Genomic DNA, 21,006 nt, shown 5'->3' on the forward strand with positions numbered 1-21,006 from the left:
CACACGGCAGGTCTAGAGAGACTTACTAGCACTCGCCCCAGTTGTACAGCCGACGTTCATAGCAATGGTTCACTGACAAATACGCTCTCATTTGCCGAGACGATAGTTAGCATAGCCTTCAACTACATTTGCTACGACCTAGCAAGGCGCCGTATTCAATTGATATTTATTATGTGAAGCATGTATCATAAAGAGCGATGTTCTACAATTGTGGATTAAAGTTAAGTATTATTTCATCTACATACTTTATTTGCAATTCTCAAGATATTGTCCTGTTCCAGACCTTACGCCAGTCAGCATGCATTTCGGCCTCCTCTAGACACACAGTGTTGGCTCTTCTGCCAAAACTACAAATTGGCGACGAGGATGGGATCGCGTTTGTACCAATTGATCTTGCCTTAATTTACTTGTGTCATGGCTTCGTCACAATCTCCAGATGTACTGTCCGAATTTTATCGCTTGCAGAATCAGCAGACGCAGTCCTTATTGGATGCCCTTGGACAGCTCGTCCAGGGTCAACGTGCAATGCAAAACGATGCGGCAGCCGCCGCTCCACCACTACCGCAGCTACAACATGCAGTTGCACCATCTTTTCGTCCGTTTGATGCGGCACTGGAAAGCTGGACGGAGTGGTCACGCCAATTTGGATTCCATCTCGCCGCCTACAGAGTTCAAGGTAACGAGCGGTAGCCTCACTTATTGGCGTGTGTAGGGGTGCAGACGTACCGTGTGATAGTGAAATTATTTCCTCGCCGCGACGTAGCAACTCTGCCCTACGACGAAATTTTGTCTGCATTAGATGCATATTTCAAGGAATCAGTCAATGTAGTTGCAAAAAGGTATACGTTCTTTCGTACAAAACGTACAGCCGGTCAAACTAATCGGGAGTGGGTTGCAACTTTGCAAGGCCTTACTAGGGATTGTGCTTTTGAGTGTGAATGTGGACTCCCTTATTCAGATACTATGGTGTGTGATGCAATTGCACAGAACGTTTCTGATGTTCGTATATGGGAGCAAATTTTGAAACTAGTCAATCCCTCCCTTCAACAAGTGATAGACAGGAATCATTTGAAACTTCGCCAGCCGTGTGTCACGTTAACCGGCCCGCCGGGCGAGCTGCACGGAACAGTAAACAGCCCTCGTGCCCGTCCGCGCAGCCACGTGTGCCTCGTAAGCAGGCAAACGCAGTGCTTAAATCATGCCCGCGGTGTGCTACTAGACATTCGCGTGAGAATTGCCCGTCACGCCAGGCTATTTGATTTTTCTGTAATAAAAAAGGACATGTTCAGAGTGTTTGCCAGAAAAAGCTCAGAACTGACACTCACAACCATTCCAGGCCCTTTGCTTCACGCCGGAATCGAACCAAGAATACTCAGGCTCGTGAACCTTTGCCCATGGACATTCATGTAGTTAATTCCACTCCGCCCCGTGCCACTCTCTCTAACAGTGACTGCGTTCGTCCCACACATAGTGTGCGTCGACGTCGACGGAAATCCCGTCAATTCGCGAGTGCTTCTGTACCAGTGTCAGTTCAACTTGCACGAGACAGTCGCTCTTGTCGTCAGCAGGACAATAAACTTTTTGTATACTTGGACATTCATGGCAACGTGATCCCATTCCAGCTCGATACTGGAGCTGCAGTTTCACTAATAAATCACGACACGTACAAACAACTGGGCACACCTCCGTTGTGTGCCGCAAATGTTAAGTTTAATAGTTATTCCGGTCAGAATATCCCTGTGTTAGGACAGTGCAGCCTTCTTGCAACATACAAGGGACAAACAAAACTTGTGTCTTTTTACGTACTTCGTTCTTCTTTTGCAGTGAACTTGTCTGGTTAAATTTTATTTCAGTTGTTTAACTTGTCTATAGTAAATCAGGTCCTATCAGTGAACCAATCTGTGCCTTCAGACAGTGTTTCTCGTCTATGTGAAGAATTTGCAGACATTTTTGCACCGGGCCTCGGTTGCGCTACGAACTATAAAGCACATTTGGAACTGAAGGTAAACGCGCAACCGAAATTTTTCAGAGCGCGCAATGTTCCCCACGCATTGCGTGATGAGGTCACAAGAACATTACACTATTTGCAATCACGAGGTGTGGATTGAACGTGTGCAGGCTTCTCTCTTGGGCATCACCCTTAGTAATTTTGCCAAAACCTTCTGGAAAATTGAGACTTTGTGTGGACTTCAAAGCTACAGTGAATCCACAGCTAGTGATTGCAACTTTTCCTTTACCCTGCCCGGAAGATCTTTTTGACAAACTGTGCCCGGGTAAATATTTTTCGAAGTTGGACGTAGCAGATGCATACTTGCAAATACCAGTGGACGACGAATCCCGGCGCGTCTTGGTGGTTAACACGCATCTGGGTTTGTACCGATTAAAAAGACTGCCATTCGGGTGTGCATCCGCCCCTGCATTGTTTCAGCAATATCTGCAAACTGTTTGTGCGTCGGTCCCTACTGCAGCAAACTATCTGGACGATATTGTGATCTCCGGAAAGACGGAAGAAGAACATTTAGCCAATTTCAGGACATTATTTCAGGTCTTGCGCCAAAATGGTCTTCGCTTGCGGAAGGACAAATGTGTGTTTTTTGCTCGTGATTTACCATATCTGGGACATGTAATCAATGCCCAAGGCATACATCCTAGTCCAGAGCACCTCCGTGCCATACAAGACTTGCCTTCGCCGCAGAATTTGAAGCAGCTACAGAGTGTGCTGGGTAAAATAAATTACTACCATAGCTATGTGCGCAATGCCTCTTCCATTTCAGCTCCGCTTCATCGCTTACGCCGTAAAGGTGTTCCGTTCGTCTGGACGACGGAATGCGAACGCGCCTTTCGCCAGTTGAAATCGGCGTTGCTTTCCAATACTTGCCTGACGCCATTCGATCCCCAGAAACCCCTTTTGTTGATGGTAGATGCATCGGATTTCGGGATCGGTGCTGTGCTTGCGCACAAAGATGGTTCGCATGATCGCCCTATTGCCTTTGCGTCCAAATTGCTCTCGTCTGCGCAAAGAAATTATTCACAGATAGAGAAAGAAGCTTTGGCTCTCGTCTTTGGTGTTACTAAGTTTCATTATTTCTTGTATGGTCGTCACTTTACCATCATCACAGACCACAAACCTTTGACATCGCTTTTTCATCCGAACAAGCCTGTACCTCCATGTACAGCGCAGAAATTCATTCGCTGGTCTATTTTCCTCTCGTACTACCGCTACGATATCTTGTATCGGTCCACTGCTAAGCACGGAAACGCCGATGCGTTGTCCCGTTTGCCTGTTGCTGAGGATAGAGCATTCGATTCTTCCGAACTTGCTTGCATGTTCATTGATGCGGAAACCGATGACGTGGTCGAATCGTTTCCGATTGATTTTCGTCGTGTAGCTACAGCCACAGCTGCTGACCCTGTCCTTGCTACCGTTTTGCGTTTTGTTGCTACTCAATGGCCCTTGTCAAAGTCACGCATCCAGCATCCGTTGGTTCGCCGATTTTTTGCTCACAAGGAGAGACTTTTTGTACGACGTGGTGTATTGCTGTTGCGTTCTGATAATGATCAGTCTCGGGTCGTGGTCCCACGTTCGTTACAGTCCACTGTCTTACGGCTTCTCCACCAAGGACATTGGGGTACAGTGCGACCGAAACAACTTGCTCCTCAGCACTGTACTCGGTTCGGAATCGATGCTGCGATTACGAATATGTCCTCTTCTTGTATGGCGTGTGCCGAACAACAATCCGCACCACCGCGGAAATTCTTTGCATGGCCGAAAGCCACTTCCCCTTGGCAACGCTTACACATCGATTTTGCTGGTCCATTCTGGAATGCTCGATGGTTGGTTGTTGTCGATTCCTTCAGTAATTTTCCTTTTGTTGTCAGGATGTCTTCCACGACGTCATCTGCCACCATCCAAGCGTTATCCGCTATCTTTTGCATTGAAGGTCTTCCACAGACTATTGTTTCCGACAATGGCCCCCAATTCATGTCCACAGAATTTCAGTCATTCTGCAAGGCCAACGGTATTCAACATCTGACATCCGCGCCGTTTTCGCCTCAGTCCAACGGTGCCTCTGAACGATTGGTCCGGACTTTCAAGTCACAGATGTTGAAGTTGAAAGAGTCGCATTCTCGGGAGGACGCGTTGTTGCTCTTTTTGTCCTCGTATCGCTCTCAGCCCCGAGATGGTCGCTCGCCGGCTGAGTTGCTCCACGATCGTCCTCATCGAACCTTGATGTCTTTGCTGCATCCGCCGCATCAGGTTCCGGTGCAGCGGCAGACGCCTGCTTTTGCTCCAGGCGACGTTGTATGCTATCGCAACTATCGAGGTTCACGGCGTTGGCTCGCAGGGCGCATTCTTCGCTGCCTCGGCCGCGCTATGTATTTGGTTTTGGGGGCCTCTGTTGAGGTGCGTCGGCATCTCAATCAGCTGCGCCTCTGTCGTCGCACGGGTTCTGCTGCTCCCCGTCTGCTTTCAGCGACGGTGCCGTCCGGTCAGCGCCCTGGGGACCCAACTACTGGCTCGCCTCATCCCCAGATGTTACCGACGCTGCCTTCCATTTTGCCACATGGCGACGCGCCGCCGCCGCCGCCGCCTGTTCTCCCGCCGGCGACGCCCGCAGTGGACGCTTCGCTGCAGACGCCAATCGCCTCCCTGGGTCACGCGCCTCCGATCGCGTCCCGTGACCAGCTGTCCTCCGACATGGAACTCTTGCCCGCTCCGGACCATCTGGCGTCTTCGCCCGTCGGCTGCCCCGACGCGATGGAGGTCGACCCTACGGCCCCTCCTGTCTCTTTACGGGCGCATACACCGCATGTTGGCGTGCACCCTGGACTAGGTTTTCAGGCGTTTCCTAGCTCCCCTCGGACCGAATGGCTGGATGCGGGTGGCACAGCCTCGCCTGTTGTTAGGCTCCCCACCTCGTCGCATACGTCAACATGGGGTCCTCCCCACGGCGGGCGGAAGCCTTATCACACAACCGTACGCCGATTTGCGGGGGAGGAATGTGGTGTCACCGCCAGACACCACACTTGCTAGGTGGTAGCCTTTAAATCGGCCGCGGTCCATTAGTATACGTCGGATGTCACCACTGTCAGTGATAGCAGACCGCGCGCCACCACACGGCAGGTCTAGAGAGACTTACTAGCACTCGCCCCAGTTGTACAGCCGACGTTCATAGCAATGGTTCACTGACAAATACGCTCTCATTTGCCGAGACGATAGTTAGCATAGCCTTCAGCTACATTTGCTACGACCTAGCAATTGATATTTATTATGTGAAGCATGTATCATAAAGAGCGATGTTCTACAATTGTGGATTAAAGTTAAGTATTATTTCATCTACGTACTTTATTTGCAATTCTCAAGATATTGTCCTGTTCCAGACCACAAGCCAGTCAGCGTGTAATTAAACGCGTGCATTTCGGCCTCCTCTAGACACACAGTGTTGGCTCTTCTGCCAACACTACAGGAGCCTCCCGACCAACAATTCCACATGATCAGTTTGTAAACAGACTAATGGATGGTAGATGGACCAAGGATGATTTCGTGGGGCAATGGACGTGACGGAGGAAATTTGGGCTTAGTGATGCTTACACTGTCGCCGATACCTAACGAGAACTTAGGTCGGCTGTTTCTAGTGCCGCGGGCAGCTCTTAAGACGACCAACCACCACAATTTGAACTTCACTTATTTCATTTTCATGGAAAGTTTCTGTACATGACATTTGCAAACATCACTCATTTATGTTATATTTCAATATGAGCCGTGCTAAATGTGTTATGGCCTGTTGAAAATATTTTATTATTATAAATTTATAATCCATCATAAATATAAAAAGAAGCAGCAGCATTTCATAATGACAAGAATTTACCGGCACAAACGATGGAAGAGTTCTAAATACCGGAGGGCTATTAGGGTCGTTAGGCTTCAACGACACTTCTTGTCTACGTCCTACATGTTGATCTCACCCATACAGGCCAGCCGGAGTGGCCGAGTGGTTCTAAGCGCTACAGTCTGGAACCGCGCGAGCGCTACGGTCGCAGGTTCGAATCCTGCCTCGGGTATGGATGTGTGGGTGTCCTTAGGTTAGTTAGGTTTAAGTAGTTCTAAGTTCTAGTGGACTGATGACCTCAGAAGATAAGTCCCATAGTGCTCAGAGCCATTTGAACCATTTTTCACCCATACATCTACAACTGCCTCTGCACATGCTGTAATTATTCTAGTAACGCTATCTCATTGCCAAAGCAAACCAGTGATCATCCGTGCTGCCCTTCGCTGCATAAGTTCTATATCCATTGTTTCTCCTGTTGGAGGGGGGGAGTGGGGGAGGGCACACACAGCAGCAATATTCTAGAATGGATCACAGGAGTGTTTTGTAAGCGGTCTCCTTTACAGACTGATTGCATTTTCGTAGTTTTCAACCCTGTATATTCGAAAAATGGAACTCATGATTTTCTTGCAGTTCTCTTGAGTCTGTTCCTGCAGCCTGCTTTGCTTACGATATTTTGATAAAAGCTCTCGGGCCTTTCCTCCGCCCTGCCCCCACCACCATTCCACCCACTTTGGGCAGTCGACCTACTTCACCGTGTCTGTGCATTTTCACTCAATGCCTCAGGCCTCCACCACTCAGAATACTTCGGGCAGCCAGCTTACTTCTGACAGCGACCACGAATCTCAGCTTTGAAACAACACTTCAGCTTAAGAGCAACGACATTGTTCAACCTGTCTAGTTCCAATGTTCGCCTTTTGCGTAAACTTTTGTGATGCAGCAATGTATACCGTTATACATGGCTACCATTTCAGTTCATTGGAATTTCTTTCACTGCAGGATATTTTGTGGATCTTCTCGCACATCTGCTGCTCCAAACTTTTTTCTTTTCCTTTTTCCCGAGAGTCTGTCCTTATTAACTGCGGCTTAAGCTCCTCCAAATAAATACATTCTGAATTTATTGCTTGCGTCTGTTTCAAAGTGGCTGATTTTATTAGGTTCTGAAGGCTTGTTTTGACAATTCAGTTCTTCTGTTATCATCCTGTTCTTGCACTTCCCAAGTACTAAAATTCATTCCTTTGTATTGATATTGTACTTCCTATGTTGTACTTCCTTTCTTAAATCTTAATACTGTTATTGCACTTCCCAAGCACCAAAATTCATTCCTTTGTATTACTATTGTACTTTTATCTTAATGATTGCAACGTTGATACAGAAATCGATAGCCCTTGCGGTAGTGTGTTACGGTACTATATGTATCTAAATTTGGTCTATTTTTCTACAAAATTATGCCACGAGTGGGTTTGTAAGTTGTATGAATAAGTGTGTAAGGAGTTTCCAATTTGTAAAGTCCTTTTAAAAAAGCCTGTGTATTCCGCTGTGGCCATATCGTGGGTGTCCGGCGCATGGTCCAGCCTGTAGTCCTGAAGCCACGAGACGTTTCATGCCACTGAGTGTCAAAGTTCTACCGACAGTGATTCTAGAGCCAACTCGCTTTATTAATAATGCATTCGTGACAGCAGTTGTCGTTGATTATCGCTGATTGTTACAGACGTTGGACGAGCCACGGTGCAGCAAATTACTAGCGCCAGGAGCTGGTGAGCAGCCATTCGATCCACAGCCGTCTCCTCTATACAGGGTACAGAAGCGTAGCCTGACATGTGTTTCGCTTCACAGGGCATGGGCAAGGGAACAACGCTATAGGACCGCAAAGCCGCTGAATGACGGCTCTTGTCGACACACGCCGATAGCAGGTACGAGTAATTCATAAACCGGTGAATGTGCATCCCCCTTGCCGACAGAACATCGTTCATGTTTTCGGTGGAGGTATTTTAGTGGAAGAACTGTACTTGGGATGAAGTGGGGTCCTACTCGTATCCCATCGTCCTACATCGGCAACTTCACATAACAGACTGTTGTATCAAGACGATCTGATCGTTTGCTCACTGACATCCTTCCTTCTCTGACACAATGGACTTCCCTATTGTTGTGTCGGCTACTGTGGGAGTCAGCACAGACACAAACAAGGAAGGAGAGTAATTATGATGGCCGGTGTCAGGAATCCAAAATGGTCTATACTGATTAATAGAACAGTTTCTTTCTAAAAAGAAAAGAAACATAACTTCTAGTTATGAGGTGACTTGATGAACTTCCTTTGCCTCCTACATGCATTAGTTTACACACTTTACTACTCGTAGGACTCAGGGTAAGTATCGTCTTCCTTTTACTCTCTACTGATGCTGTCGATGTCTGCGACCGATCTGGGGCCGACCAGCGGTGGGGGGGCTGGTTAAGTCAGCGTTGATAGGGGCCGCTGTCTTCGTGGAGGTGTGGCGCTGCCCGCTCTTTCCACTGGCGCGCGGTTCAAGTGGTTCAAATGGCTCTGAGCACTATGGGACTTAACATCGGTGGTCATCAGTACCCTAGAACTTAAAACTACTTAAACCTAACTAACCTAAGGACAACACACAACACCCAGTCATCACGAGACAGAGAAAATCCCTGACCCCGCCGGGAATCGAACCCGGGAACCCGGGCGTGGGAAGCGAGAAAATACCGCACGACCACGAGCTGCAGACACTGGCGCGCGGGTCAGCACCTTCTTTATGCAGTTTCGCGGCACTGCACTGGTCGTGTGTAGGGTTAACGACGAGGGCCGGTGTGCTAGCCAGCCTGGATGTTGTTTTTAGGCGGTTTTCCACATCCAACTAGGTGAATACCAGGCTGTCCCCATGTCCTGCATCAGTTACACGACTCGCAGACATTTGAAAACGTTCGCATTATTTCGTGGCGTACACTAGACACAGACATCTAGGTACAGTAATTCCGTCCTGGAGGGTACGGGGTGGCGACAGGAAGGGCATCTGGCCACCCTCCGACACTAACATCGCCAAATACATAGTAACAAGGCCGACCCGCGTTGAAGTGGGATACAGGCCCCAGAAAATGATTATGTTCTAGACAGAAAACTACTGGCGTCATTTTTCACACTCTTTAACAGCGAGAGGACTTTCACAGAGTTCTTCACACCTATCCAGAGTGGCTTGCTCCATGCCCCCGTCTTCTGCTGTCACCAAGGAGTAAAATGGTCTGATGATGATCCTATAAGAGACAGATACTGGTCACTGAATAAATAACTTATTTGCGATTGACACTGCTTTCATTGAAGTAATTGTATTATACTTTTAGCGATCGCTGTTTCTTCCACGGAAAATGTTCCAAAAATTCAGCATACAAAACTATCTATATGAGGAGTTGAGATCCAAATGGTCTTTGGTACGTTGACTGCTGTTCACTTTGCCTTCGGCATATAGCAGCCTGGACAGCACGTTGTAACCAACAGCATCTGAAACCGTAAAACTTAGCGGTCATCCAATGTTGGCTGCGAGATGGCGATCGTCACAGCAGTGCCAACACGTTCATACCCATCAACTGCTTCAGGCGAGACTTGTTCGGAAGTAATGGTGTTTGCCCCTGGGCATGGCGGTGCAGGCATTTGCTAACATTTGGTAGAGTAAGGCATTTGAGGCTTCTGGGTTACAAAAGCCGACACAAAGATAGTTCTGCCCACAGCAGATGGGATCGAATTGTCGACACAGATAGGTCCACCACCCAGTCTACAACCAGCACTGTACACACAGATAGTGGCCGGTTACCCTTCAGTACTTTCTTCTAGGCAACTTTGAGAGTGGAGATGTAGTGCAGGAGTACAGTGAACTCAAAAAAAAGGGGACCAATCCAGGCATTATCGTAACAGATTAGTCCCTGAAACTTCACCAGAATTACAAATAGCAAGATTTAATCTCAACGTAAAAGCGAGGCGTACACGTTGCTTGAACAAAGTGGAAAAAAGAAAAATGAGATCTTGTGATCCGCTTCTGAAGCTGTTTGCTGAATGAGGCAAGAACTCATCAAGTGCAGTTCACCGCTGCCTAATTATTTCGTGTCGATTTTCCCGCATGTGGTCGCTACAAGAGATCCGGCTTGCTAGGCTGCCACAAACAGTGAGGGAGGAGGGGGGTGGGGGTGGTCGGCGCCAATGGTGGCTGATTTGTTGTTTACACGCAACTACTTCGGTAATTGGCGTCAGTCTCACGGAACACAATAAAATCCAACAGGACGATTTCGTCTAATTATCTTTGCAGCGGGGGGTTAACCTCTTCAGTCAGTAGCAAGCAACATGCAGGGCAGAGCGGCCCCACGTTTCTAACACTGGACTCGCATTCGGGAGGACGACGGTTCAATCCCGCGTCCGGCCATTCTGATTTAGGTTTTCCGTCATTTCCCTAAATCGCTCCAGGCAAATGCTGGGATGGTTCCTTTGAAAGGGCACGGCCGATTTCCTTCCCCATCCTTCCCTAATCCGATGAGACCGATGACCTCGCTGTTTGGTCTCTTCCCCCAAACAACCCAACCCAATCCCCACGTTTCTAGGTCTGGGCTTCAAAGGCTAATATTTTTACTTACATCAGCTGACAGGTGTTTCAGCATTACTTGCAAAGTCTTCGTTGCCGTTACAATATTGCTATGATACGAACTAAGGCTATAGGCGAACGTTATTGCCCGATGCTTCGTGTTCGCACGATTCGCGGCAGCACCACACTCTTTTTTGTTGCCTAAACCTATTTATCATGGTGCAGTATTCCGTCTCTGAAGTGCTCTCAAGTTAAACCTGTCTAGTTATAGGTCAGTGCTCGTTTTATATGTCGTTCTAGGAATGTTTTTTCTTGCTCGTAGAGTCTTCCCGTAAGTTAAGAGTACCTTGTTCTGTACTACGTTCAGAAAATATGTCTTTATTTTCAAATGGTTCAAATGGCTCAGAGCACTATGGGACTTAACTTCTGAGGTCATCAGTCCCCTAGAACTTAGAACTACTTAAACCTAACTAACCTAAGCACATCACACACATCCATGCCCGAGGCAGGATTCGAACCTGCGAGCGTAGCGGTCGCGCGGTTCCAGACTGTAGCGCCTAGAACCGCTCGGCCACTCCGGCCGGCTCTTGTTATTTACAAGTTTTGCGATGGCGTGGAGTACGACTCTACTTCCGGCAGCCACTGATTTGAGTGGATCCTGGAGAAAGGTGGTAGTAATCAGAGTTGACGAAGCGTGTGATTATTACACGCAGATATTATTGAAATTGAGTTATTATACCGGTTGAAAATGAAATGTGGATCTGATGATCGATGTTCATTACGGAGATTGATCATGAAGACATTAAACTTCCGATATGGACGTAGAAAACGTTGCTGTAAAATCTTTGCAGAAATAATCATTGAAGTCTCTGAGAGAAGTTACATCAACATTAAAGGTGGAAGTCTTCTAAAACCTACATAATATAATTATCTCATAACTTCCTCCAGACAGCCTACAACAGATTTTAATTGTAGAAGACCATCTTACTAAGCAATTGGATATGGTTTCAGAGACAGTAGGAAAGGATGTTTTACCTTGATTTAATCTTACTAGAAGGAAGTCAGTGTTACGCTTACTTTGTAATGAGCTGTTCGGAACTTGATTCAATGTCATGTTATGGCGCTTCGTGGTGCTCCTTGTGCATCGTTACTTGTTTCGAAAATTTTTATTGTTACTGTTGAAATCGTAATGCAGCAGTGCCAAGCCACGTGCAGCTTAGTTTGTCCATTATTATTTTAAAGCATGTTCTGGTTAATTTAATTCACAACTGTGGCTACTCGTTATTTTTTTTGGAACAGAGCGGCTAACTGTTAGTGTAGCTATTTAAAATTTTATTGCTGTTATTTTCATTGCTGTGCACGCCGGTTTGCTTCAAAGTTTCATTTGTTTTATAAATAATTTGTTACGCTCGTACAAATCTCTGGACACCTGGGTAATCTATGTGTTTTATCACGTTTAACTGATGTTAGTTATTTATCCATTTGTTGGTTAAAAGTCACATATAGTCCCGACCTCAGTTGGATTTTCTTTCAAAGAGCGGTTTATATTATCTCAATGGTGTATTGAAATGTTTCATATCTGGCAGTTGTTTTATGTTCCGTGTGTTTTAGACAATCCTGACCACAGTGTTGTAAGCTGTTGTGTAAAGTTGATCTCAGGTAGCCGGTGTTGGCATTCAGTGTGGGTCTGTAGCACTTTATCCCGCAATTAGAATAATATGTTGGATGAAACGTTGAAATGATTTAATTTCATGAGTTTCCGTTTTTAATAAATTTGTAAATGTCTATGTAATAAACTTTTGAATCCGAAGTTCGCTTTCTGTGGATCGTCTGTTTAAGTAGAGTAGAGTAATATAATCGAAGCACAGCGCAAGTTAATTCTGAAACTTAAAGTAAATCGACTACGGCTCAGAAGGTGTAAAGCTTATACTTTCCGTTGGTTGACTTGTTACTATAGTTCATGAAAAATGAGAAGAGATTCGCGTTCTTGCAATGCGACTTTGGATTGTCTATTGTCCTTTTACAGATTTGTATCCTACGAAACCGAATTACCCTTTTTCCATTCACAGTTATATAATTGTGTTTTCTGTAAAGCACAAGAGCTGACGTGAGAGAATCCTATTGCCGGCAAACTCCATAGTCGCGCATTACATGGCAGTGGCGAATGTCCTGGCCGGTTTACACGCTGTCTTAACACAACTCCTCCAGAAAGGAATTACTAGAAATCAATAGCCCGTATGCAGATCGCGAGTACTGGCGCCTATATTGAACCTGTGAGATTCCACATATTCTTTTCATTCTACGAAGGATTGCCGGTTAAATTCTATGTTTATTATGATTTCACTTATGCTTGGTTCCTTTGCTTGTCATAATTTTATATACTCCTTAACTATAGTAGTTTGTTTCATTTTATATAACGAATATTTCCCTTTTGTGTAAGACGCTTTCAATGCTCTAAGTTGGAAATTGCGTTAGAGGTTTAGACATAAATAATTTTCTAAAATTGTTCTTCACGCACATGTAAGTCAAGCATGCTGGCGTCCCCTGTACGATCATAACTGTTCCACTTTATGGATGGCACAACTGATGATCAGGAACGGAAGCTGATTTTAAGTGAGCACGTTAGGTGCTAGATGGCGATCGGACGTGTTACATTCGTAACAACAGGCGCTAGATGACGGCTTCAGGTGTTTCCTTCGTAACAATATACTGAGTTTATTTTTATAACTTCTCTTTATATTGAACATTTAATACTTTTATACCTTTTATATTTTATAGAAATTTTGCATTTTTGCTTTTTTTCTGGAGTTTTTGTTTCGATTATCATTCTTTAGATAAGCAACCGATTAACTGTCATAAATCGACCAAATGTTATCAAGACAATTATGAATGCAGAAGTGTCTTTTTTTTCGAAATAGAACTCATAATCCAGTTTGACAATATGAAATAGCTCCTTGCCGGTTTTCTTTTCCCTCCTGCCTTGTACTTCCTCCAGTTTTAAAACTTTTCTCCTAAAACTCTCACCTTTCAATAGCACACCTTCACTTCTTCCTTTCCAAGTTTTCCTGTTTGTTTGAATCTAGGTGTTTCTTAATTAATTTTCCTAAATATTTTAAGACCTTCTTAGTGACTGTATTATCATCTTTGATGTAAATACGGCTAAAAATAATAATCTCCTCTTCCTAATTGTTTCTGGTATGTTTCCTGTCTTCTGCTAAATTTCATCGTTAGACCTGCATCTCAGTTTCAAAAATATTGCATTTTGCTGAGGATCTAATGTTTTCCACATAATTCTGGTTTGCAGTTTTTCTAATTTTTCAAGCTCATAGCTTAATACTAGAAATTTACTGACATGCAGGCATTCTGCATTCACTTCCGTGTTGCAGTTTTTTATTTTAAGTTACTTAGACAAACACTTCTTGTTGCAATTATATTATACGCTTTTTCCATCATTAGAGCAACTTCAGGACTCTCCTTTAGAGAAGACTTTTCATAAACAGTCACTCTCGTGTATTTGAATTTCTTTACCTTTTCTATTTTCTCAGTATCTGTTAAATATTTTTTGAGCACTTTCCATATTTGATAATTTTTTTATATGCTGCGATTCTCAAGGCTGTCATGTTAGCTGCTTCTTCTAAAAGAGTGATTTGGTCTTTTGAGTCTGCCGGTTCAAATGGTTCAAATGGCTCTGAGCACTATGGGACTCAACTGCGGTCTCGCGGTTCCAGACTGCAGCGCCTTTAACTGCACGGCCACTTCGGCCAGCTGAGTGTGTCGGGCTTTCAGAAAATATGCCAGCAGTCCCCAAATGGGAGGCAATCTATTGCAAGACCTTTATTCTTTCTCCCTAACGCGTGTGGATTTATTTTGGTTTCTTTCAATTTTTCATTCGAAATTCTCACAATTTTCTCCATGAAACGGTTGAAAAGATTGTGTCTGTCACAGTTCCTTGGATCTGATCTGTCAGCTCTAAATCCAAATTCACCGATTACATTTTCTAGGGTGCAGGCTGTGGTGGCCGAGCGGTTCTAGGTGCTTCAGTCCGGAACCGCGCGACTGCTACGGTCGCAGGTTCGAATCCTGCCTCGGGCATGGATGTGTGTGATGTCCTTAGGTTAGTTAGGTTTAAGTAGTTCTAAGTTCTAGGGGACTGATGACCTCAGCTGTTAAGTCCCACAGTGCTCAGAGCCATTTGAACCATTTTTTTTTCTAGGGTGTCAACAGAGTCAAAAGCTTTTTTGAAGTCAATAATTTTTGAAACTGATAATCTTTACTTCATTCTAAAGTCGTTGGAGCCCAATAACCTAATAAAATTAGGCCATGTCGGAAGCGGGAAACGTGAGAGGAGGCACAAAATCTAAGTGTGATCTGGCCACCAGGAACCAAGATTACGCACATGCAGATGTATACTGATTTACTGATACAACGATAACATCCGATGAAGAGAAAAAGCGTTCGGTCTCACGCAACTGTAGCAGGTTATCGATCATCTGGGTGAGGACTTTCTCTAAAAAGTGAATGAGTAAGGCTCATATATTGTCACGGGAATATTTGCTTGTAAAATCTTCTCGGTAACGCCAGGTATCCTTATTCTGATCTTCCTGTGCATCTTCAGCTAGTCGATCAATCTGCAACGGAGGATCTCCAATTATGGGATATCCATGTACCAAAACTTCGTGAACCGATGTCGGCATCGGACGCTGTTGCAGAATATTGTGATCTCGGTGACGGTGGCACCCGACTTTCCAGAAATATACAGAGCTCTCTGCAAAAAAAATTTTAATAGTTCTGTAGTATGTCGCGAAAAAAGATATTAACACGTGAAATTATTATCTTGTAAAAAATATTTAGCAATTTGCGAAAAAAAGTCCACAATTCCGAATAATTCCCCAAGAATTCTGCAGACGACCCTAATGATAGCTTTCTGCAGATTATAGTTTGAGATAGCTGAAATAATGAAGGACCCATTTCTGCCATGTTGCAGTGCCGCACGGCAGAAAAATGACTGTCCACTACAAAACGCAAACATGTGCATACAAATATAGTTGAACTCGTTAACTATACTGTTAGGGTAGAGGAAAAGGGAGAGCTATTTGCAATAGCGGAGCCACGCAGAGGAAGCTTTTTAGCCAATGATATAGAATAATACCGGTAGTAATTTAGTTTTAAGTCGACATACGTCATTACAGACGGTAAAATGTAGTAAACATATCTTCTCTGTGTTTTCCATCCTATTTTAACCTGACAACTAGGCAGAATCGCTGTAATATATTAAACAGGCCACACATACAATATCTGAAAAATGTGTCGTTCTCCGAGTCATTGTTTGCCTTCAACTGTCACGGGATGCGTCATATCGACTTGAGAGCAGAATAACAGAACAGCATTGGGAAAATATGCACCAGTGCAATCTACATAAGATTTCGCGGGACTAAAGCTGGAACGCACACCTTTCCTAGGGTGTGGTACCTAATTAGGTACCCTTATAGGATCACTTTGTCGTCCGCCCGTCTGTTTGTCTGTCTGTCCGACTGTTCAGAACGCTTTTTCTCAGTCGAGGATAGACGTATCAAGTTTAAATTTATGTCACTTATTGCCTGTGGTCCTTTGGCGATGTGCAAAAGTGAAGCTCCTAAATCCATCCAATCAGAAGAGGCGGATATTGCTGTCACACATTTTGAGACTCGCAAACACACTCATGAAAAGGTACAGTGAACTTCTCATTGACTTAGAGTAATGAAATTTGCCAGGAAGCAAGGTTTCTCAGTACAACAAAAGGAAAAAATCCGAAAATTGTTAAACTGTGATTATATCACGCGAAACAAAATTCGTCATTTGTTATCAGACTGTTTGTCGGTTCGCTTGTTAGGCCCCTTTCTTCTCAGGAACGGGTAAACGTATCAAGCTGAAGTTTGTGTCACATACTAAGGTCTCTGGTCCATTGGCGTTACAACAAAAGTCAGCTTATAAGTCAATGCAGTCAAAAAGATACGGCCAATAATTTCACTTATTCTGATACGCGGGAACTCACTCATCAAAACATATACCATACTTCCCATTGGTCTATAACCATTGGTGCAGTGGTTAGAGCGCAGTGGTTAGAGACTGGACTCGCATTCGGGAGGACGACGGTTCAATCCCGCGTCCGGCCACCCTGATTTAGGTTTTCCGTGATTTCCCTAAATCGCTCCAGGCGAATGCCGGGATGGTTCCTTTCAAAGGGCACGCCCGACTTCCTTCCCCGTCCTTCCTTAATCCGATGGGACCGATGACCTCGCTAACTGGTCTGCTTCCCCAAACAACCCAACCCCCCTCTATAATCATGAAATCTGACAAGCAGCAATATTTCAATGTACAAGGAAATGGAAAGATACGAAATTAAAGGATTCTCTAAAGGCTTGGAATTCCTAGGAGAGATATCTTGCGAGTATCAATGTCGATAACACGCAAAAGTCGTCAACATCATCGTTTCCCGAAATAGATGAACTGTCTACATACGTAATTAAATTCGTGCGGAACACTCAGAGCGCGAGTACTATTCGCAACTGTTCCATTTTTTTCTGTTCTGTCCGGCTTTTGAAGCGAGTTGGCCTACTGTGTGGCATACTGATTTGAAAAGGTCGGCCCTCTCCGGGAGCCGTCGGTCGTCGGTGGAATGCACCGGCGTAGGTGGATTAGAAATTGCAGCACTTCATGTTCTGCCAGCGGACGTCTGACACTCGCAGACAGTGAGAAACCTGCACCTGCAGAAAACCCGCTCCTTGGGCAGCAGCATTAACTAGCACTGCTGTTCGTTCGCCGCTGCTCTGCAGAGAATAGAGCGCGGCGCCGCAGACGGCGGCCCGTCAGGTCTGGAAGCAGCAGTCGGGGCGTCCAGAGCCGCGCCGTCAACACTCCAGCTGCCAAGTGGCGGCGCGCCGCGGAGACATCGATCTCTTCGCTCTGCCTCGCCGCGCCTCGGCGCGCTTTGGAGCGGCAAGCGGCCAGCGAACTTGACACCCCCAGCAACGCTGTAGATGGCCAGCGCAGTTTGTGTGAAGCTCCACGTAGTGTTCTTGTTGATGTTGGGGACGTCAGCGCAACACTGTCTAGAGCATATGTCATCCGTTATTACGAGTACACTGACGTAAAAAATTTATGTACGGCAGTACCCGTCGCATGATAAGTCACTGCAAAATAGCGTAGCCCTATTAACATTCTCACAGTATCAGCCCTGGAAAAAAATTTTGTACGTCTAGACTAATGGCCATTAGAATTGCTACACCAAGAAGAAATGCAGATGATAAACGGGTATTAATTTGACAAATATATTATACTAGAACTGACATATGATTACATTTTCACGCAATTTGGGTGCATAGATCCCGAGAAATCAGTACCCAGAACAATCACCTCTCACCGTAAAAACGGACTTGATACGCCTGGATGGCGTGCACAAGTACAGCTGCCCATGCAGCATCAACACGATACCACAGTTCATCAAGAGTAGTGACTGACGCATTGTGACGAGCCAGTTGCTCGGACACCATTGACCAGACGTTTTCAGTTGGTGAGAGATCTGAAGAATGTGCTGGCCAGGGCAGCAGGCGAACATTTTCCGTATCCAGGAAGGCCCGTACAGGACCTGCAACATGCGGTCGTGCGTTATCCTGCTGAAATGTAGGGTTTCGCAGGGAACGAATGAAGAGTAGAGCCACGGGTCGTAACACATCTGAAATGTAACGTCCACTGTTCAAAGTGCCGTCAATGCGAACAAGAGGTGACCGAGACGTGTAACCAATGGCACCCCATACAATCACGCCGGGTGATACGCTTGTATGGCGATGACGAATACACGCTTCCAATGTGCGTTCACCGCGATGTCGCCAAACGCGGATGCGACCATCATGATGCTGTAAACAGAACCTGGATTTATCCGAAAAAAATGATGTTTTGCCATTCGTGCGCCCAGGTTCGTCGTTGAGTACACCATCGCAGGCGCTCCTGACTGTGATGCAGCGTCAAGGGTAACCGCAGCCATGGTCTCCGAGCTGATAGTACATGCCGCTGCAAACGTCGTCGAACTGTTCGTGCAGGTGGTTGTTGTCTTGCAAACGTCCCCATCTGTTGACTCAGGGATCGAGATCCGTTACTGCCATGCGGATAAGATGCCTGTCATGTCGACTGCTAGTGATACGAGGCCGTTGGGATCCAGCACGGCGTTCCGTATTACCCTCCTGAACCCACCGATTCCATATTACGCTAACATTCATTGGATCTCGACCAACGTGAGCAGCAACGTCGCGATACGATAAACCGCAATCGCGCTAGGCTACAATCCGACCTTTATCAAAGTCGGAAACGTGATCGTACGCATTTCTCCTTCTTACACGAGACATCACGACAACGTTTCACCATTCAACGCCGGTCACCTGCTGTTTGTGTATGAGAAATCGGTTGGTAACTTTCCTCATGTCAGCACGTTGTAGGTGTCGCCACCGGCGCCAACCTTGTGTGAATGCTCTGAAAGGATAATCATTTGCATATCACAGCATCTTCTTCCTGTCGGTTAAACTTCGCGTCTGTAGCACATCATCTTCGTGGTGTAGCAATTTTAATGGCCAGTAGTGTATGATCTCTTTTGACCACAAAGTGATTCTGCCAATTTTATGGCGATAAAATGCAAAATATTTACACCAAAATAATAACGATTTATTGAATGATCCAAACACAATGTTGAAATTAATACTCCGAAGACTGGTTTGATGCAGCTCTCCATGCTAATCCTGTGCAAGCCTCTTCGTCTTCAAATAACGACATCACGTGAACTTTATTTCGTCCATAAGTTTTACACACAAGTGTACATGTGGCAATATGAATTAAACCCCTCTGATTTATTGATAAAATATTTTAAAAAGTATATCGTACAGGCAATATACCCTCACACCTCAAGAAGAATTTAATAACTGCTATACCAAACAAGGCAGCTACTGACAGGGTATGAATATTACCTAAAACCATTTGTTTACTAAATCATGATTGCAAAGTAATAACATGAAGTTTTTGTAGAGGAATAAAAAAATAATAGGAGCTGATCTCGTTGATTCGTTTGAGTTTCTGAGAAATGGGGGTTCAAGTGACGCAATACTGACGCTCCAAGTTATCTTGGAAGGTGCGCTGAAGAAACGAAACTTACATTGCAGCATTTGTAAACTTTCCGGATAACATAGGCAATGTGGTATTAGAACCAGAATTTAAAAGAGCTCTGGAAAACTTGAGATCAAACAAGGAAAAGGGATCGATAATATTCCACCGGAATATCTAGAGATTTCTAAAATTACAGAGGAAAGTGGTAACCTAACAATTATTCATTTCGGTGTTTAGACGATGTACCATCAAACTTTCGAAAAAATATCATACTCAAAATTCAGAAGACAGCAAGGGCAGATAATTGCAAAAACTACCGTACAGTGTGTTTAACACCTCATGCGTCCAATCTACTGACAATATTAATCTACAGAAGAACGCAAAAGAAAACTGAGGATCTGTAGATGACGATGAAATTTGCTTTGGGAAAGGAAAAGGCACCAAAGAGGAAGTTCTCACGTTGCGCTTGATAACAGAAAAAGACTGGAAAAGAACAAGACATGCTCATAACATTTGTTGAGCTAGAAAAAGCGTGCGACAATGTAACTTTATGAGAAAAGTAGGGACAAGGTGTAGGAAAAGACGGGTAATGTACAATCTGTATAAGGACCAAGAGGGAACAATAAGACTGGAAGAGTAAAAACGAAGTGCTCGGATTAAAAAGGGTGTAAGACAGGCATACAGCCTTCGGCCCCACTATTTAGTCCGTACGCCGAAGAAGCGATGACGGAAATAAAAGGAAGGGTCAAGAGTGGGATTAAAATTCAAGTTGAAAGAATATCAGTGATAAGATTCGCTGATGACATTTCTATCCTCATTGAAGGTGAAGAAGATTTCCAGGATCTGTTGGATGGAACAAACAGTCTAATGAATACAGAATATGCAGACCTCATGTACCGAAAAGACAGGAACCATCGACCATTATGGGGGTGGGTTGTGAAAAAAAATTGTATGAAATCAACAGAGGTAATCATCTAATGATTACAGAATATGCAGACCTCATGTACCGAAAAGTCAGGAACCATCGACCATTATGTGGGTGGGTTGTGAAAAAAAATTGTATGAAATCAACAGAGGAAGTCATTCATGAGTTTCAAAGTGCTATTAACAGTCCAGGTAGCACAATGACTGTGTGTGGAGAGATGAAAAGAATGGGATATAGTGGTCGAGGAAGTCCTCATACGGCACACATTTCTGTAGTCACTACTAAGCGACGTTTGAGGTGGTGTCTAGGGCAACGCCACTGACAATAAATGACTTAAACAAGTGATTTGGATTGATGAACCACGCTACCCCCTGTGGCAAACCGACCGGTGAGACGGTGCGTTCAGAATGCAAATAGTTGCATTGCCGGGTTCGTGGTTTGTAACCACATCAAAATGATTAAGTATCCTGTACACCAAAGTAATACCAGGGCCATAAGCTCCTAGTCATGAGAGTAGATAACAATAAAATTGCTCTTACACTTACTTAGTTTA

Source organism: Schistocerca piceifrons, chromosome 5 (assembly GCF_021461385.2).
Source record: "Schistocerca piceifrons isolate TAMUIC-IGC-003096 chromosome 5, iqSchPice1.1, whole genome shotgun sequence".
Taxonomy (NCBI): domain Eukaryota; kingdom Metazoa; phylum Arthropoda; class Insecta; order Orthoptera; family Acrididae; genus Schistocerca; species Schistocerca piceifrons.